Genomic DNA, 18,512 nt, shown 5'->3' with positions numbered 1-18,512 from the left:
GGCAAGCCAGTGAGGACCCCCCCCCCCCCCCCTCCTCCCCCTTATCCACCACCTGGGGACGCTCCCCGCCTGTTACGACAGCGTAACAGGTTCATGGACTTTTATTACATTTTATTTGTTTTTAGTTTTTGTTATGTTGTTATTTGTAATTCCTTTTTTATCTTTTTTAAATTTGTCTTATATTCTTTCGGGGGTGTCCACAGCAGCCAGACGGCGGCATGTCCCGCTCGTCTTCTCATTCAGCTAGGGTGAAACACCCCGTGATTACTGTTGACCTCTCTCATCAGTCCATCATGTGCTGTATCTCAGTCGCTTCTCACATCCGGTACACCCAAATGGTGTGGAGGCCGCGTTAACGACGACCCCAAGTAGTTCGCAAAAAGCGAACCATACGCTTAGATGCTCGTTAAATAATGTCAAAAATCTAACACCCCTGCAACGCTCTCACTAAAAAAAGTATGACAATGCCATATTCTCAACCCACACCGTGGCGTTGTGACGAGTAGTAGGGAAGTAAGTGACGTCGGGATAGATCAGTTCGGTGGATTCTACGGACTGAGGCGTCCGACGCAGAAACAATGACAACATGCGTCGTGTGAGGAGCCAGCGGTCGGCAGCCGTACCAAAAACGAAACGGTGCATGTCGGTGTCGACAGAGAGGGTCCTCGGCAAGGTGTATCATGTGTAAGCGTTGTCGGGTGGGGAATTCTTCAGTCGTTATCACATACCACAGCCCCCTGACCGTGGTGGGAAGGAAAGGCGGTGGATGACGGCCTTCAACCACATTATCAGCCAGCGTCCGTTGAAAGTAGCTGTAGAAGTCCTTGGTTCTAGGATCCCGCGTGGTCGGTAGGACATCCATCAGGTAACTCATGTCGACAAGATAGGTGCGAATGTGACGCAGTGCTGGCGTGATATCCCCAACAGGAATCGGCGGCCGGAGGGACTCAGGCATCACCTCCTGATCAGTTTACCAGGGAGGGTGTCCTTGTCCGAAGAACTAGCCGATGCATCGGCCGCAGGAAGAGAGCGCGCGCCCTGTTGCGTATGTTTATCATTCCAATGTCGTCTGCATGTGTGGGCAACGTTAGCGTCTCGTAATGGCTCTTGAACATCCTACCCTCGCTGAAGAAATAACCTAAGGCCGCCTGGGACTTGGCAGGTAACGTAGCGGCCGTTGGGAGAACGAGTGTGTAATAATTAAGTTTCGGAGCGAGGTAGACTTTGACAAAATGTACCCGCATGCTCAAGTCAAGTGCTCGAAAGTTATGGAGACGAACGTGCGTGCGGATCACATTAAGTAGTCTGCGATACGTATCTGCTGTTGTACGCTGCACGTTCCCACGGAAGGTTCCCAACTGAGGTAACCAAGGACGGCTCGCGATCCGTCCCCACAGCTCCAATTCTGCCAGTATCTCGTCTCCCATCTTTCAAATTTCACATAAGTTCTTCTGCGAACCAGGCTGCACGTGGCGTCCATAGTTCTTCGGACCGCCCGCCGCTACCCATCCTTAAGCGAGACGGCCAGGCTTTCCCTAGACCGCTTTAACCCTTTGCGGCTTCTCGAAACTCGCACCGGTCATCCAGAGTCCCTCAAAAGCAAAATTTGCCAGCCAGGTGCCATCCAGCCAACTGCCCTTCAGGCCCCGCCAACCCAACAACACTCCGACCAAAGACCTTAGCTCATGACACACGTTCGAATCGATATCGGCAGCCGAAGTACTTAGCGGCGCCCATGGAATGCCATACCACCAAGATTAGAGCCACCACGGCTCAAAGGGAAGGTCAAACTCCTAGAGGAAAACTAAGGAGAAGATGGGTAGAAGACATCAAAGACAGGACTGCAATGACCTTGGTGTACTGCCCCAACTATGCCCTGGCATTTCGCATTACACATATATCTCTACTTGGGAACAATATATAATATTCTACTTCTGCATCAGTAGTCAACCTTTCAGCTAACACGTAGCATCGTAGTCTCCAAATCGCAGGGCAGAGTCCGATTCACTTCCGGGTCAGAGTTATCTGCAGTCGGTTACTGGGTCTCTGTAACTGTAAGTAGGCTGTTTAGGGTTTTATGTTGGTAACGCCACATAGTGCTCTATATGAAAATCACTGGCTGTGCTGTGTGAAGTCTGTGGCTGGTTTGCATTGTTGGAAAGTTTGCTATTGTAGTGTTGGGCAGTTGGATGTGAACAGCGCATAGAGTTGCGCAGTTGGAGGTGAGCCGCCAGCAGTGGTGGATGTGGGGAGAGAAATGGCAGAATTTTGAGAGCGGACGATCTGGACGTGTGTCCATCAGAAAGCGTAAATTTGTAATATTGGATATCATGAGCTGATATATATATAATGACTTTGGAAAATTATTAAGGTAAATACATTGTTTGTTCTCAATCAAAATCTTTCATTTGCTGACTATGCCTATAGGTAGTTAGTGCCTTCAGTAGTTAGAAGCCGGCCGGAGTGGCCGAGCGGTTCTAGGCGCTACAGTCTGGAGCCGCACGACCGCTACGGTCGCAGGTTCGAATCCTGCCTCGGGCATGGATGTGTGTGATGTCCTTAGGTTAGTTAGGTTTAAGTAGTTCTAAGTTCTAGGGGGCTGATGACCACTGCAGTTAAGTCCCATAGTGCTCAGAGCCAGTTGAACCAGTAGTTAGAATCTTTTGTTTAGCTGGCAGTAGTGGCGCTCGCTGTATTGCAGTAGTTCGAGTAACGAAGATTTTTGTGAGGTAAGTGATTCATGAAACGTATAGGTTATTGTTAGTCAGGGCCATTCTTTTGTAGGCATTTTTGAAAGTCAGATTGCGTTGCGCTAAAAATATTGTGTGTCAGTTTAGTGTTGATCAGAATAGGTAAAGAGCGAAATGTGTGAGTATGTTCAGTTCTACTCAGCTATTTGAAAATCAAATAATGTAAGAGGTTTATCAGCACAGTCATTCATAAATTTTTCTAAGGGGACGTATCATAATGTCCTAAACATTTTGTCTCATCTTCGCTGGCGCACGTATCGTCGAAGTGGCGCCAAATAAATAGTCTTCTACCAAACGGCCGAACAAACCCAGACGGAGTCTCCCGTCCTATAACACAATACGATCATTTCATTCCATCTCAGACCAATCCTCTGCTGACACTTTTGCAGATCTTTGCACTCTTCCGGCGTTGTTACCTTCTTGTAGACAGCCGCGTCATCTGTGAACAGCCTTATGCAACAATCGATATTTCCTACTAGATCATTTATATCGTTGTGTAAACAGTAACGACGCTATTACTCTTCCTTGGGGTACTCCTGAAATTACATTTGTCGAATTTATTCTGTTAAGAGCGATGTGCTGAGTTCTTTGTGAGCCATAAAATCTAGTTCAATGCGCCAAATTTACGAGAATAGTATCCACATCTGATACCACCTATAATACAGATAGCCCTTCAAGGTAATAATTCATGTGGTCTTCTTATATTTTTAACAAAATTATGATGGTGTAGTTGTAGAATCCAATGAAGGAATCACCGTACATCTGCTAACGAGCAGTTAAATCCCTCTTTCCAATATTAATGAACAAAGATTATACGTAGCAGCTATTCATGGAACAAATATCCTTCTTTATTTTTAAGCAAAGCAGTGACTTAACGACATTATAGTCCCCTAGTCAGAAATAAAAGCTAACTTTTAAGTATTTCGATTCTTTTAAATCTGTTAAAGGATACAGATCTAGTTGTTTTTCCTCTTTTTCTTTACAAAACTCATTTCATTAATTCTAATCTGACCGCGTCTTAATTCTTCCTTTTGCACTTCGTTTTTTTAATCTCAGAATCGAATATTAGGTTGCAGATAATAAGATCTCTATGTATGAAATCACTTTTTTCTAGATTAGAATTTTTTACAATTATTAATTCTGTTTTAAAGCTTGCTTTTCAAAGGGAAGCGAAACATATACCTTTTCTGTTTGCTGGTCTCTACATTCATTCAGAATATTATCCATTGAAACTACAAAGCTGAAAAGGTCAAAGATATATTTTACTGCTGTGAGGCATATGGTATTTTTTTTTCTTTCATGTACACGCATTCCACTTCAGAGCTCCCCTTTCCTTGTCAACTACATAATTCAATACATACGCTTTCACTTTTGGCACGCTGTCTAACTACTAACGTTTTCCCACACAATTTGTCACAACAAATGTTGAAACTCGAAGAAGCACTGTTGTAAATTAAAAATAACACTGTCCGTCGTTATTTTGTAGTTCCGCAGCACCACTAAGGAATAGTGGGCACATACTCTGATTGTGTGTTTGTTGAGTTTATTACTAATGAAGTTACACAATGACTAGAACTATCCAGTAACAACAACAGAGTATCTCCCAACTCTCATATAATTTTTAATTGAGACCTTCTCCGTACGCATTTCGAGCGAATTGCAATCCTTCAATGAAAACGAGTCAGTCATTTGTCATCTCGTGGCCAGATGTTTTCAGTGAATGAGTAACCTGCGGGTACTGGCTAGGGAAATAGTGGAACACGTACTGTATCGAAGTTGTTCAGGACATTATAGGCAATATATGGTCTTGTGTTATGTTGAAAGGTAACCGTCGTGTCGCAAAAGCATTCAGGCGCCGACGCCACACGGCAACACACCACCGTCGAGTTGGTTGCCAGCTCAGCCTCTGCGACTACGCGGTGTTCTGAATCCGCCATTTGCAGCGCGACATGCAGAGGGCATTCGCGTGCACCGGACCAAAGTACAGAGGGCGTGTAAATTAGCAAGAGATGTCGCTCCTGCCACGAACCTTTTGTTGCATCCGCGAATGTTAAGTACAGCCAATGAGGAGGAAGTGTGCCTCCGCCGTGCGGTATTTAGGACCGCACCGGCGCCGATCACGGCAGCTACGACGCAGCCAGGAAAGAAAAGAGTCTGCTTCGGTCCAGCGCCGCCTCGATCGCGCTCAGCCTTCGCTGCCAAGGGACCTCGGCAACGTGCTCGCGGGCCTGCTGGAATTGTGTCAGACTGATTTGGTAAGATAGTAGAAACTGTGAACTGATGCAGATCGTAACTTACGTTAGTCAGAAACATTTAGTAGTCAAACTAGCGGAGAAAAAAACTCTGATTGTAAAAGCCTTCATTGTATTGTTTCCTTAACTAAGACCTCCATTTCAAGTACCTGCGTTTAATCGTGAACTTATTTTCCTCTTATAAACTCCGCACACGGATGCGTACCTCATGCACAGAATTGGGACTCGTATGAAGTGACAACGTGGTACGACTCCTGCGACCAGTGTGTCGCAGAGAAAATAATCCATGATGGACGAAGCAACGAGGACTTAAGAAAAAGACTAGCACAGACCAAGAGGCCATTTCTAGTCAAGACAAACATAGACCTCAATTTTAGGAAGAAATTTCTCAAAATGTACGTTTAAAACATGACATTCTGCAACAGTGAATCGTCACAGCTGGGAAACTGAGATACAAGGGAATCGAAGAGTTAGAGATGTGATGGTAATAAAGAATATTGAAAATCGAGCGGAGTTACAAGATACGGAATGAGGAGGTTCTCCGCAGAATCGGCGAAGAAAGGAACACATGGAAAACATTGTCAAAAAAAAAAAAGGGCCAGGCTGATGGTACATGCGTTAAGACACCAGGGAATGCCTTTTGTGGTACTAGAGAAACCTGAAGAGGGCAGTCATTCCAGGGGAACACAGAGATTGGAATACATCCAACAAATAATTGATGACGTACGATGCAAAGAGGGAAGCTCAGGAAAAGAATTTGTGACGAGTTGCATCAAACCGATGACTCAAAATAAAATAAAAACTTTAGCTATCATGCCATACGCCATCATACACTCAATACGGAAGAAAAAAATGAAGAGGAAGCAGCTGAATTATATCTTCGCTTCTGGATAGAGCACTGCCACTTATTAAGAGCCACGCCGGATTAGCTGAGCGGTCTAGGGCGCTGCAGTCATGGACTGCGCGCCTGAACCCGGTGGAGGTTCGAGTCCTCCCTCGGGCATGGGTGTGTGTGTTTGTCCATAGGATAATTGAGGTTAAGTAGTGTGTAAGCTTAGGGACTGATGACCTTAGCAGTTAAGACCCAAAGGATTTCACACACATTTGAACATTTTGAACTTATTAAGATCAGGCTCAGTACTTGCTACAGCATTAGGCGCACTGATCAGCCTAATATAGTGATTACTAAGTGATGCAGTCCTAGAAACCAAGAATGATCACGTACTTAAAAAGCTTCCTGGTTTTTCAGTATATTGTTCATAATATGCTCGTACTGTGATTTATGGCGCAGCTCCTCTTGAGCTGGGTCGGCTGTCGTATCCTGTGGCGGTGGTCATGTCCGACATACTCTAGTTTTGTCTGCAACCAGATGAGTTTCGTCCATTTATGCTGAGAGTGTTTTTCGAAGAGTTCCTGTTGATGACCGTTGCCATGCTGTAGGTGTGTACTCGTGTGAAACACCAGCTAAGAATTTCTACTCTTCCCCCCCCCCTCCCCCTCCTCCACCGGACATAGTTTCACGTAATAATAAAACGACGTAGTACCACTAAAGTTGAGAATGGATAAAACGGCTTAACTTACTGAGAAACGACGCATATTTATGCGCTTCAAATCGAAAGAAACGCTCTCAACAACTGTTAGAATTAAGATAAAAAAAGCAGGATAATCCGAGCAGTAAACGTAGTGTCTGATATGACGCGGCTGTTACTAGACAACTTACTATAGCACTTACTGGACTGAAATTGCATAACTTGTAAGGTGAAACTGATAAGAGCTGTTTGCTGTTATCAACTTCACCATCTCTAGAAAAACCGCTACCCATGATCGTTGATAACATGCTACATCACTAATATGCTCAGATACTACCACACAGCACGACTAGCAGAGTCAAACACAAACTTGCTGACTTAGAGGAAACGGCTGCACGGTATCGAGGTCGTTTACGTTGAGTGCTCACTTGGGACAAGACTGCACACTCCCGTGACTCAATTTATATTGGGAAACAGACACACTGACGAGGCAAAACATTACGGCCTGCGTAATAACTTGATGGGCCTTCTTTGCAAGGCAGTACAGCACCGTTTCTGCGTATCATCGAGTCTACAGAACGTTGGTAGATTTGTGGAAGTATGTGGCACCAAATGTCTACGCCCAAGTCAGGCAATTCCCATAAATAACTGGCCGCTGATTTGTGATGATTCAGACGGTTTCCATCGGATTCACACCAGACGAGTTTGATGACCAACACATCAACCTTGAGTTCACAGGTAGGCAGCTCAGACGACTGCAGCACGGACAATTGTCCTGCTGAAATGTGATATCGCCATCGAGGAAGACATCAGGCATGAAGTGACGCAGGTGGTGGCAGCCACCAGTTTGTCTTCGACTGGTACCATAGATCCCATGCAAGTGCAGGGGAATGTCTCTCATATCATAATACAGCTCCCAGTGGTCTGGATGACGGCATTTGTGGAGACGTCCATCGACCTGGTGTAGCATAACGCGATTCATCGAACGAGCCAACACGTTTCCATTGATCACGGTCTAATATCGATGATCCCGTGCGTATTGCAACCGTAACTAAGGATGTCGTTGTGTCAGCACGTGAACACGTAGGCGCCGCCTGCTGCCAAGACCCATTTTTCTACATTGTGCGCTGAACAGCAGACTTCGAATCACTTGCGCGTGCACCACTATTGTGCTCTTTCGGCAGAGATGCCACATATCGCCATCTATCCTACTTTACAGAGCAGGCAAGCCTCTGAACAGAGTGAAGAGTCCTGAACGTCCAACCATTTAGCGTCTAGTGGTGGTTTTACTGTCCTTCTCTCACTTTCTGTAGATGCTCATGACTGTAGCACGTGAACGTTCGACCGGCTTCACCGTCTTCGAGATACTCGTTCTAAGGCTCCGGGTAATAATAATCTGCCCCGTGTCAAAGTAGCTGTTCTCAGTAGATTTCCCCATTTACGGTCCATATCATAGCTAGAGTGATACATTAGCCGTCTTTGCTCCCGTTATACGTATTTATTTTCCTTACCGCGTCACGTTCCCACAACGCAACAGTGTGGCATCCGACTTCGCGGCGGACAGTGGTCATAATGTTTTGGCTTATCAGTTGTAGTATACAAGGACCACAGATCATCTATGATATAGTTTGGCGTAACAGCTTCCGAGTTAAGATTTATGTCTGCGGGTGCAATGTTTGATAGTAATACCATCTGCTTTGGTAATTTGTAAAGACATAGATGGAAAAAAAATTTTTAGTTGTAGCTTTAACTTTATGAGAAGGTGGATGATTAAATTCGTTCAGCAATTTAGTAGGATGCCGATTCAAATACTAATAAATTGTTGATACTTCTAGATTCCTGTCAGCAAATAACGAAGAACTACGCCAGGTCATGATTCTACACACATCAAAAAAAGTTTTGCATCACCTCGATTCCGAGAGTTCCGGAACCTCTACAGAAAACTGGAATAGAGATCAACATAAACATCATTTCCGTCCTTTTTATTGCTCATGAAAACCATACACTGCATGTTATATCACCATACAGCGACATCTTCAGAGATCGTACGGCCGTTACAGCGCCTTCCATTACCACCGGCGGCGTACGTCGGCTCCACATAATGCCACCCCAAAACAGCAGGGAACCTGCACTTTGCTGCACTCTTTGGACAGTGTGTCTAAGGCGTTCAGCCTGATCAGATTGCCTCCAAACACGTCTCCGATGATTGTCTGCTTGAAGGCATAAGCGACACTCGTCGGTGGAGAGAACGTGATGCGAAACCTGAGCGTCCATTCGGCACGATGCTGGGTCCGCGCTGCATGGTGTCGTGGTTTGCAAAGATGGACCTCGCCATGGACGTCAGGAGTGAAGTTACACATCATGCAGCCTATGGCGCACTGTTGAGACGTCACACGGCGTCCTGTGGCTGCACGAAAAGCATTATTCAACATGGTGGTGTTGCTGTCAGGGTTCCTCCGAGCCATAATCCGCAGGTAGCGGTCATCCACTGCAGTAATAGCCCTTGGGTGGCCTGAGGAAGGCATGTCGTCAACAGTTCTCGTATTTCTTTATCTTCAACATGTCCGAAAAACATCGCTTTGGCTCTCTCCGAGACGCCTGGACACTTCCTTTGTTGAGAGCCCTTCCTGGCACAAAGTAACAATTCGGACGCAGTCGAACCGCGATATTGACCGTCTAGGCATGGTTGAACTACAGACAACACGAGCCGTGTACCTCCTTCCTGGTGGAATGACTGGAACTGATCGGCTGTCCGGCCCTGCTCATGTATGGTTGTTCACATCCTTAGGCCGGTTTAGTGACATCTCTGAACAGTCAAAGGGACTGTGTCTGCGATACAGTATGCACAGTCAACGTCTGTCTTCAGGAGTTCTGGGAACCGGGGTGATGAAAAACTTTTTTTGATGTGTGTCTATAACTACTAAATATGGAGCTATTTGGTTGTTTCGGCATGGGTCGATATCTGGTATTTCAGAACTTCTTTTGCTGCTGACCTGTAAAAGTAATCATTTCATATGCACCATATGCACTGTTACAACAAAAGATCTTGAATGAAATGGGAACCTCTACAAGGGTACTAACTGTTTTTCTGGCAGTGTATATTGATATGAACAACGTGAAAATACTCTTTCGCCTCTTGCTTCTACACAAGTCGTTTCCCCAATGCTCTCTCATTGGGTGTGTAGAACCAGCAGCTGACATATTCCCTTTCGTGTTCGTTGATTTGAAACTGTGTGCCGGACGAGGCGGAAGTAAAGCTGTGAGAACACTCGCGCCTCGAGATCTCTCTCTCTCTCTCTCTCTCTCTCTCTTTCTCTCTCTCTCTCTCTTTTTTTTTTTTTTTTTTTTTTTTTTTTTTTTTTTTTTTTTTTTTACGACACGTGGAGATCAAGTGCTGTTCCCGTTATCGCGCATATTTTGCCGTCCGAACAGCGTTTTTACCACGCCACCACTAAGTTGGTATATTCCCACTGTGGCAGGCGCCAGCCACGTCGGGAATATACCAACTTCGTGATGCAACACTTTTTTTGATGTGTGTAGTAAGCTGCAGTCACCGTAAGTCTGACGATCTGAAACTTTCTACAAGAAATATTGATTAAAGAACAACATTTAGATTACATATAGAACGCTAACCAATCATCATCAATTTCTTTACAACAGTGGAGTTAATCCTGCGAATGGAAATGGAACATGAAACTGAAATTTAATAAAACGAAATCTGTATATGACTTACAAATTCTTAAATTCAGGTTGGTTAATATGATTATTATGTCGGGCGGAGCCATCGAGTGAAAGAGCATCGGAAGCGTAGCTTTGTTTACCGCACGAAAATGCACTGACTGCGTGAGTGAATGTTGTGGCATTTAGTGGCATAGGGTCAGACAGTTTCGTAGCGTTTCCGTGAAGAAAAGCAGCGCAGACTGGTTGTTGGCGTAGCTGTTGCATGCAGGCATTAATATGTTGCTTTTTCTCCCCGATCCAATGCCAACTGTTTGAGGTTATTTAAAGGCATCTTACACGCAAGGTGCCTGCGTTATTTATTCTGTCCACACCTCTTGAACTCAGAGAAATACACGCTGCTCACGGTTGCTACATTAAGTATGCCTCTGCAGCTATGATGTAGGTTTACCAGAGCTAAGACGACAGTTATTAGTGCTACCTCAACTAGCGCTGGTGCGAATCAGTAAGTAAATGTGGTGAATTTGTAGTTAGTTAGCTTCACGAACACACTGAAGGTATTGCAAATGAGACAGCGGTACTCTAAAATTACGCCAAGCAGGCAACAAGCTGTCAAATACGCATATGTTGACAGTCACACAGACGAAGCTAATTCGATCAGTAGATGGAGGCGTTCTTTTTAAGCGGTAATTCTTCCTGAACTGGCAGACAGGCATCATCAAACGAGATGTAAGAATGTTGTCAACTATTGTACAACACTGTGCAAATAGTTATGTGATTGTTTTTTTATCCTTTCTGCATTCCCATGAAGTCGAAGTTATTTTTAATAAGTCAATCTACCTGCGACCACTGGATCCTATTTATAACTAAGCTATTTCGCCTGTATCTTCCGGTAAATGTTAACGACATATGGTGTCAAATGTAAGTTAAGTGTAATGTTACATATCTCCCATTTCATCTTCGTCGACATCCTCTCCTATTTCCATAATATTGTCCTCAAGTACATCGCCCTTGTATAGACCCTCTATATACTCCTTCCAGCTTTCTGCTTTCCCTTCTTTGATTGATTATTGCATAGATTTGATTGATTATTGCATAGATAATCACTGTGCACATAGTGTAGAAACTGTGTTGGGGAGGGATATTTCTCCATGTTACATCACTATCGATGTCGTAAGTACAAACGTTATCGTTTTAGAATTTCATCGATCTTAAAATAGCACTCGCGAATAGATGGAGAAATAGACAGAATGCCAAGCTTGCTGATGGTTGATAGCCCACTGCCAAACGAAAACTCGCTTCTGAGGTCATGATACCCTAGTGATATGTAATTAAATACCTGTCTTTCCCATACGTTTACACGATCGTGCCAGTATTCGGTAAGACCGCTTACCTGCAACAGCTGTCAGCCCGCAGGTCCGAATTGTTGAATGTAGTATAGAGTCTGTAGGGTTTTTTTGTTGTTTTTTTTGTTTTGTTGCGTCCGTCTTTGTGACTGATGGTCTGCTGGACTTCGGAAGTTCACTTACGTAATAAAATGGAACACATGAAGTCTTCGTTTTGGTGTTATCTCATTATATTGCAACAAGTTTCGGTGACTCAATACACCATCTTCAGGTCTTAACTGCCGCTGAGGGGGAATTCCAATCGTATACGCGATCCCATCAGTGGGCACATCTATGAACTCGCTTCAACAGAGCACTGTAAAAGCGATGTTGTGTCTACAACCATCAGCTACCAGCTAGAGTTGGTTGCAGACACAACATCGCTTTTACAGTATCCTACGGAAGCCAGTTTATAGATGTGGCCACTGATGGGTCGTGTATAAACTGGCTGCAGTATGATAAAATAACATCAAAACGACAAGCTTCAGGTGTTTCATTTTACTGCGTTGAGCCCGTAGATGTGCTCTTTGTAATTTTTTTGAGCTGCTTCAGAATTTCATTCACGTCTCATATTTTACCGTGACTCATCCACAGTTACATTGTAGGTGCTGTGATATCCTGGAGTTTTATAGCTCCTCAACTCTTTCGGTCCACTATCGTTGATGTGCTGTCTCAACCGCACATAGTTTTGTGACTGCTTTGTAGGTGCCTCCCGGTTATTCTGCATAAATGGCACTGCACTCCCAATACATTACGTACACTCCTTTCAAGAGATCCCTGGAGAAGCACATCCTCCTCTGTATCCTGTAGCATTATAGAAAACTGTTCTGACGTCACAACGGTATTCGTCTGCAAAAGCCCTCCATACAACTACATTACTGGGCTCTGTGTCTCAGTTTCATTTTCTTTGGTTTTGTTTCTACTGGACTTCTCCCGGTCTGTTATTCTGTTCTCACATTCTTTGGCGTGGAAAAAGCATTGTAGTTATCTCTTTTCCACCTCGATGTTGGTGTCACTAGTCCGGTGGGCTAGGACAGCTAACGTGAGCAATTAGGAGCAGTTCTGAACTGATTATTGACTCGATTCAACTTGTGTTTACCGTTCGATGTGACCAGATGACAAACATATCGTAGAAATTATTTGCTGACACTCAGAGAGGAAACAAACGATATAAAAATCTTAATAAAACCTAAAAAATGTTATGGCGAAAATCTTTTGATAGTCCTGATCACAACTGAATAACATTTTGTGATTACTAATTTCGGCTGTTCTAGCATCCTCAGACCTGAAATGGGAACAGAAAATTCTACGTAAGGAGAAAATACTTCACATACAGGGTCTCTCAGGAGGAATCGTCAGTATTCATAGATATGACAGGAACAATCATTCGAACAAAAAAGTCCAGTAAACATGGGTTCTAAAACACATACCTAAAGAGCTACAAGCACTTCTTCAATACTGAGAAACGAATCCCTTCAACTGCAGGCCCTTTGATTTACATATTGTGGGACGTTATAGTATGGGCCAAATCAAGAAAAAAATGACCAGAAAACGTGTGCCCTGAAGTACATACCTTAAGAGTTATGAGCACTTATTCGTCTTCGCAACTGTGGAACACATCTCATCCGCTGAACAGCTGCTCATCGCTCCTAAGGTATGCACTTTAGAGCACATGTTTACTAGACTTTTTTGCTGCAAATGATTGTTCCTGTGTGTTGTTCCGTATGAATGGTTGTAATTTTCTGAGGATAATGGTACACCGTAACTTGGAGGTTACATTCACCAAGCTGATGCCTAACAGACCATTTTACTTCCCTACTTGTATATCGGGCATATTATGGCCAATTTCCATTCCCCTGCCGATGTCTCATTCTTTCATATCAAATGGATTTGTATCCCTCTAAGCGCAAGATCTAACCGCGTCTTTGATTAATCATCCTATTATCCTGTTCTCCCCTCAAACCTTGTTATTTATAAGCTTTTAATTGCCATTTTCACATCTTCTTCAGTCATTTCCCATTTTTCTTCATCTAACCATTTCTGCATAGTGTCTGTAGGTGGCATCTCATCAGGGTCTTGGAAGTTCAAGAGTTATGAGAATATTCTTTCCATTTTTCTACAATTCTTTCCTTGTCATTTTTAAGTTGCCTTCTTACCTCTGATTAAAAAGACGGTGCTATGAAATCCATTTTTCCGATTTCTGATGCATTGAAAACTTTGAATTTTCTCATTTAGAGAGTATTCAAGGGCGATCTGTTCTAATTTTTTAAAGCTATTCAACAGCCAAGGTCGCATAAAATATTTCTTTATTTAAAACAACCGGTTTCTATTATCTTCATGTCTGTAAGAAAGTTCATATACCTGGAAGATGTCTCATAAGTTAAGATGTAACATCTGATATAAAAGTTTTAGTTTGGTGGTATGAAAACCGGAAGTGGTCCTGCACATTTACAGACCATAAAATCTTTTTGTTGTAAAACATGTTCATTTCACGGTGAACTTCACGCACAAGATGACAAGTGGATAAAAACAGCACAATATAAAAGGTTTGTCATCGTTAAAATATTTAAAAACATAAAGTACCTTATGCAAAAGGCCATGTCCGTATACATACTGCTCACTCATGCTTATTACATCGTATAAACACGGTACACAATAGTACGTCTGTTCGCATATGCTGGACGTATTCTAAACAGTGCGAATCCACTTTAGATGGTGTATATTGTACAACGTACAGGTATTATTGCAAAGATAACATTTGTATGCCCACATAGCTCAACAGAGCAGAGAATGACTTCCGTATTCCTGTAGCAAGTTTTTGAAGTAAGTCTGTGTCCAGCCAAGGATAGTTCTATACGTGTCATGCTTTGTTGGTGTCTACTGAACCTAAGCATTACCAGGTTTGGTTTTTTGTTGCCGTGGGTGCACGTTTCCCGGTGCCTCCCTCCCACCTACGGCAGAGAGCTTGTGCGCCCGTCGCACCTACGGCAGGCAAACGTCACAGCAGCAACGTAATAACCTATTGCAGAAAATACCTTGATTATGCTGTAATACATGCAGTAAGCGCCAAAGAAACTAGTTAGTGTAGGCATGCTTTTTCAAATACAGAGATATGAAAACAGGGAGAATAGAGCGCTGCGGTCGGTATCGGCTGTGTCTGGGGGCCGGCCGGTGTGGCCGTGCGGTTCTAAGCGCGTCAGTTTGGAACCGCGTGACCCCTACGATCGCAGGTTCGAATCCTGCCTCGGGCATGGATGTGTGTTATGTCCTTACGTTAGTTAGGTTTAAGTAGTTCTAAGTTCTAGGGGACTGATGACCTCAGTAGTTAAGTCCCATAGTGCTCAGAGCCATGTGTCTGGGGCTGTTGTTAGATTGGTTACTGTTGCTACAAAGGCAGGTTATTTAAGTGAGTTTGAACGTGATGTTATAGTCGGTCCATGAGCGATGGGACACAGCATCTTCGAGATAGCTATGAAGCGGGGATTTTCTCGTACAACCATTTCACGTGTGTACTGTGAATATCAGTGAGATCCCCTGCTATACCCGATGGACAAGACAGTTTAATTTGTGGAAAGGGACCAAAATGAGTGGCTGTCAGTTGCACTCGAACATACTACTTTATTCATTTGACAATCATTACAAGAGTAAAGGAAACATTAAAAACAGAGCAAACTAAACTTTAATATTTGAACTTAATTTCCGGCCAAATGCGCCATTCAATCCCACTTCTCAAGGACAAAACAACTTTAATTTAAAACCGGCTGAAGGTCAATCACGTAAGACTCAAAAACAAGAATTTGAATTTTAAGACGCAGAAGGCCTTATCTTAAAACATTTCTCTAAATTAGGCTGAAACCTCAAACAATCTCACATCAAATCTCCGGCATCGCAGCGGCCGGAACAAGATCCTGCAGGAACGGATCCAACGACGACCAAAGAGAATCGTTCAATGTGACAGAAGTGCAACATTCCTCAAACTGCTCCAGATTGCAGTGCTGAACCAACAAGGCCCACTCGTGTACCCTCGATGACTGCACGACAAAAGGCTTTACACCTCGCCAGGGCCCGCCAACACCGACAATGGACTGTTGATGACTGAAAACATGTTGCCTGGTCGGACCAGTCTTGTTTCAGTTTGAATCGAGAGGACGGACATATAATGGAATGGAGACAACCTCATGAATCCACGGACCCTGCATAGCAGCAGGGGACCCTTCAAGATGATAGAGGCTTTGTAGTGGTGTGGGGTGTATGCAGTCGGAGTGATATGGGACCCCTGATAGTCTAGATATGACTCTGACAGGCGACACGTACATAAGCATCCTGTTTAATCACCTGCATCCATTCATGACCATTGTACATTCAGAAGGACTTGGGCGATTCCATCAGGACTATACGACACCCCACAAGTCCAGAACTGCTACGGAGTCGCTACAGGAACACTCTTCTGAGTTTAAACACTTCCACTGGCGGTCGGACTCCCCAGACATGAACATTATTGGACATATCCGTGATTCCTTGCAACCTAGTGTTCAGGAGTGATCTCCCCTCGCACTCTTACGGGTTTAAGGACATCCCCACAAGATTCATGGCGTCAGTTCCCTCCAGCACTACTTCAGACATTAGTCGAGTCCATGCCATGTCGTGTTGCAGCACAACTGCGTGCTCGTGGGGTACTACACGATATTAGGCAGGTGTACCATTTTCTTTGACTCTTCGGTATAAGAACGTGTAAAGGGGATTGTGAGATTTAATATAAATTTCAGTCGTTAGTAAAGTACATTTTTGTAATTTTTACTATTCTTAAAGGCCACTCACTGAAACAGTTAATTTTAAATATGAAAAGAGAAGTTTTACGATACGTTACATAGTTCTGATGTAAGAGCCATCTAGGGGCAGAAATCCATTCCAGTACGATTATGCCATAGGTGGTAAATCATTGGAAGCGGTAACGACCGTAAAATACTTAGGAGTTACTATCCGGAGCGATCTGAAGTGGAATGATCACATAAAACAAATAGTGGGAAAAGCAGGCGCCAGGTTGAGATTCATAGGAAGAATTCTAAGAAAATGTGACTCATCGACGAAAGAAGTAGCTTACAAAACGCTTGTTCGTCCGATTCTTGAGTATTGCTCATCAGTATGGGACCCTTACCAGATTGGATTAATAGAAGAGATAGACATGATCCAGCGAAAAGCAGCGCGATTCGTCATGGGGACATTTAGTCAGCGCGAGAGCGTTACGGAGATGCTGAACAAGCTCCAGTGGCGGACACTTCAAGAAAGGCGTTACGCAATACGGAGAGGTTTATTATCGAAATTACGAGAGAGCACATTCCGGGAAGAGATGGGCAACATATTACTACCGCCCACATATATCTCGCGTAATGATCACAACGAAAAGATCCGAGAAATTAGAGCAAATACGGAGACTTACAAGCAGACGTTCTTCCCACGCACAATTCGTGAATGGAACAGGGAAGGGGGGATCAGATAGTGGTACAATAAGTACCCTCCGCCACACACCGTAAGGTGGCTCGCGGAGTATAGATGTAGATGTAGATGTAGTGGCCGCAACAAACTATACAAATGTTATATTGCAATAATACCTTTCAGTTGCACTTTATACGCCATTTAATGTGGATTCACACTGTTTAGAATACGTCCAGCATACGTAAACAGATGTGCTATTGTGTACCGTGTTTGTACGATGTAACAAGCATCTGTGAGCAATATGTATATGGACATGGCCTTTTGCGCAAAGTGTTTTACGTTTTTAAATATTTTAAAACTGACGAACCTTTTATAATGTGCTAATTTTTTATCCACTTGAGACTTTGTGCGTAAAGTTTGGCATAATTTAAAGATGTTTAGAACAAAAAGATTTTAAAGTATGTAAATGTATAGGTGGACTTCCAGTTTCTATAATACGAAACTACAACTTTTATATCAAATGTTAGATCTTATCTTTCTTACGGACCTGAAGGGGACAGCAAAGTCCGTTGAAACCGGTTGTCTTAAATGAATAAATATTTTATGCGATCTTGGCTGCTCAAAAATGGTTCAAATGGCTCTAAACACTATGGGACTTAACATCTGAGGTCATCAGTCCCCTGGCAGCGGCCTTGCCGCAGTGGGTACACCGGTTCCCATGAGATCACCGAAGTTAAGCGCTGTCGGGCGTGGCCGGCACTTGGATGGGTGACCAACCAGGCCGCCATGTGCTGTTGCCATTTTTCGGGGTGCACTCAGCCTCGTGATACCAACTGAGGAGCTTCTCGACCGAATAGTAGCGGCTCCGGTCAAAGAAAACCGTCATAACGACCGGGAGAACGGTGTGCTGACCACATGCCCCTCCTATCCGCATCCTCAACTGAAGATGACACGGCGGTCGGATGGTCCCGATGGGCCACTTGTGGCCTGACGACGGAGTGCTTTTCATCAGTCCCCTAGACTTAGAACTACTTAAAACTAAATAACCTAAGGACGTCACACACATCCATTCCCGAGGCAGGATTCGAACCTGCGACCACAGCAGCAGCGCGGCTCCGGACTGAAGCGCCTAGAACCGCTCGGCCACAGTGGCCGGCGATATTGGTTGCTGAATGGGATAGTCAACATTGCGTTGAATTGTCGTTAGGGCTCTCTGCCTCAGCTTATTATACCAAACTGGTTAGATATATTCTCTACTCTAGTCTCAAGGTGCCCTTCGTCTCCTTTCTGGTGTTGAGAAAATGTTCTCTTTTCTGCCTATTCTCCCTGTCAGCAAGACACTTCTCCCTCATATTCCTTCTCTTTTCTGTAGCCTCCTGATATGTCTAGTTTTCTTTCTTCCCAACATATCGTCTGCTATACTTGGTACCGTGGACTTTATTTCTTTCCACTTTTCCTCCAGGTTTTCTCTTGCTTTCAGGTTTC

At 43.9% G+C, this 18,512-nt stretch overlaps 1 pseudogene; it reads left to right on the top strand.

Moving 5' to 3' along the window:
• The first annotated feature begins 17,709 nt into the window (after positions 1-17,709).
• On the top strand, positions 17,710-17,827 carry LOC124559995 (annotated as a pseudogene).
• Positions 17,828-18,512: the final 685 nt, after the last annotated feature.

The sequence above is a fragment of the Schistocerca americana genome, chromosome 1 (genome assembly GCF_021461395.2).
Source record: "Schistocerca americana isolate TAMUIC-IGC-003095 chromosome 1, iqSchAmer2.1, whole genome shotgun sequence".
Lineage (NCBI taxonomy): Eukaryota > Metazoa > Arthropoda > Insecta > Orthoptera > Acrididae > Schistocerca > Schistocerca americana.
This window is presented reverse-complemented; position numbering and strand designations above follow the sequence as displayed.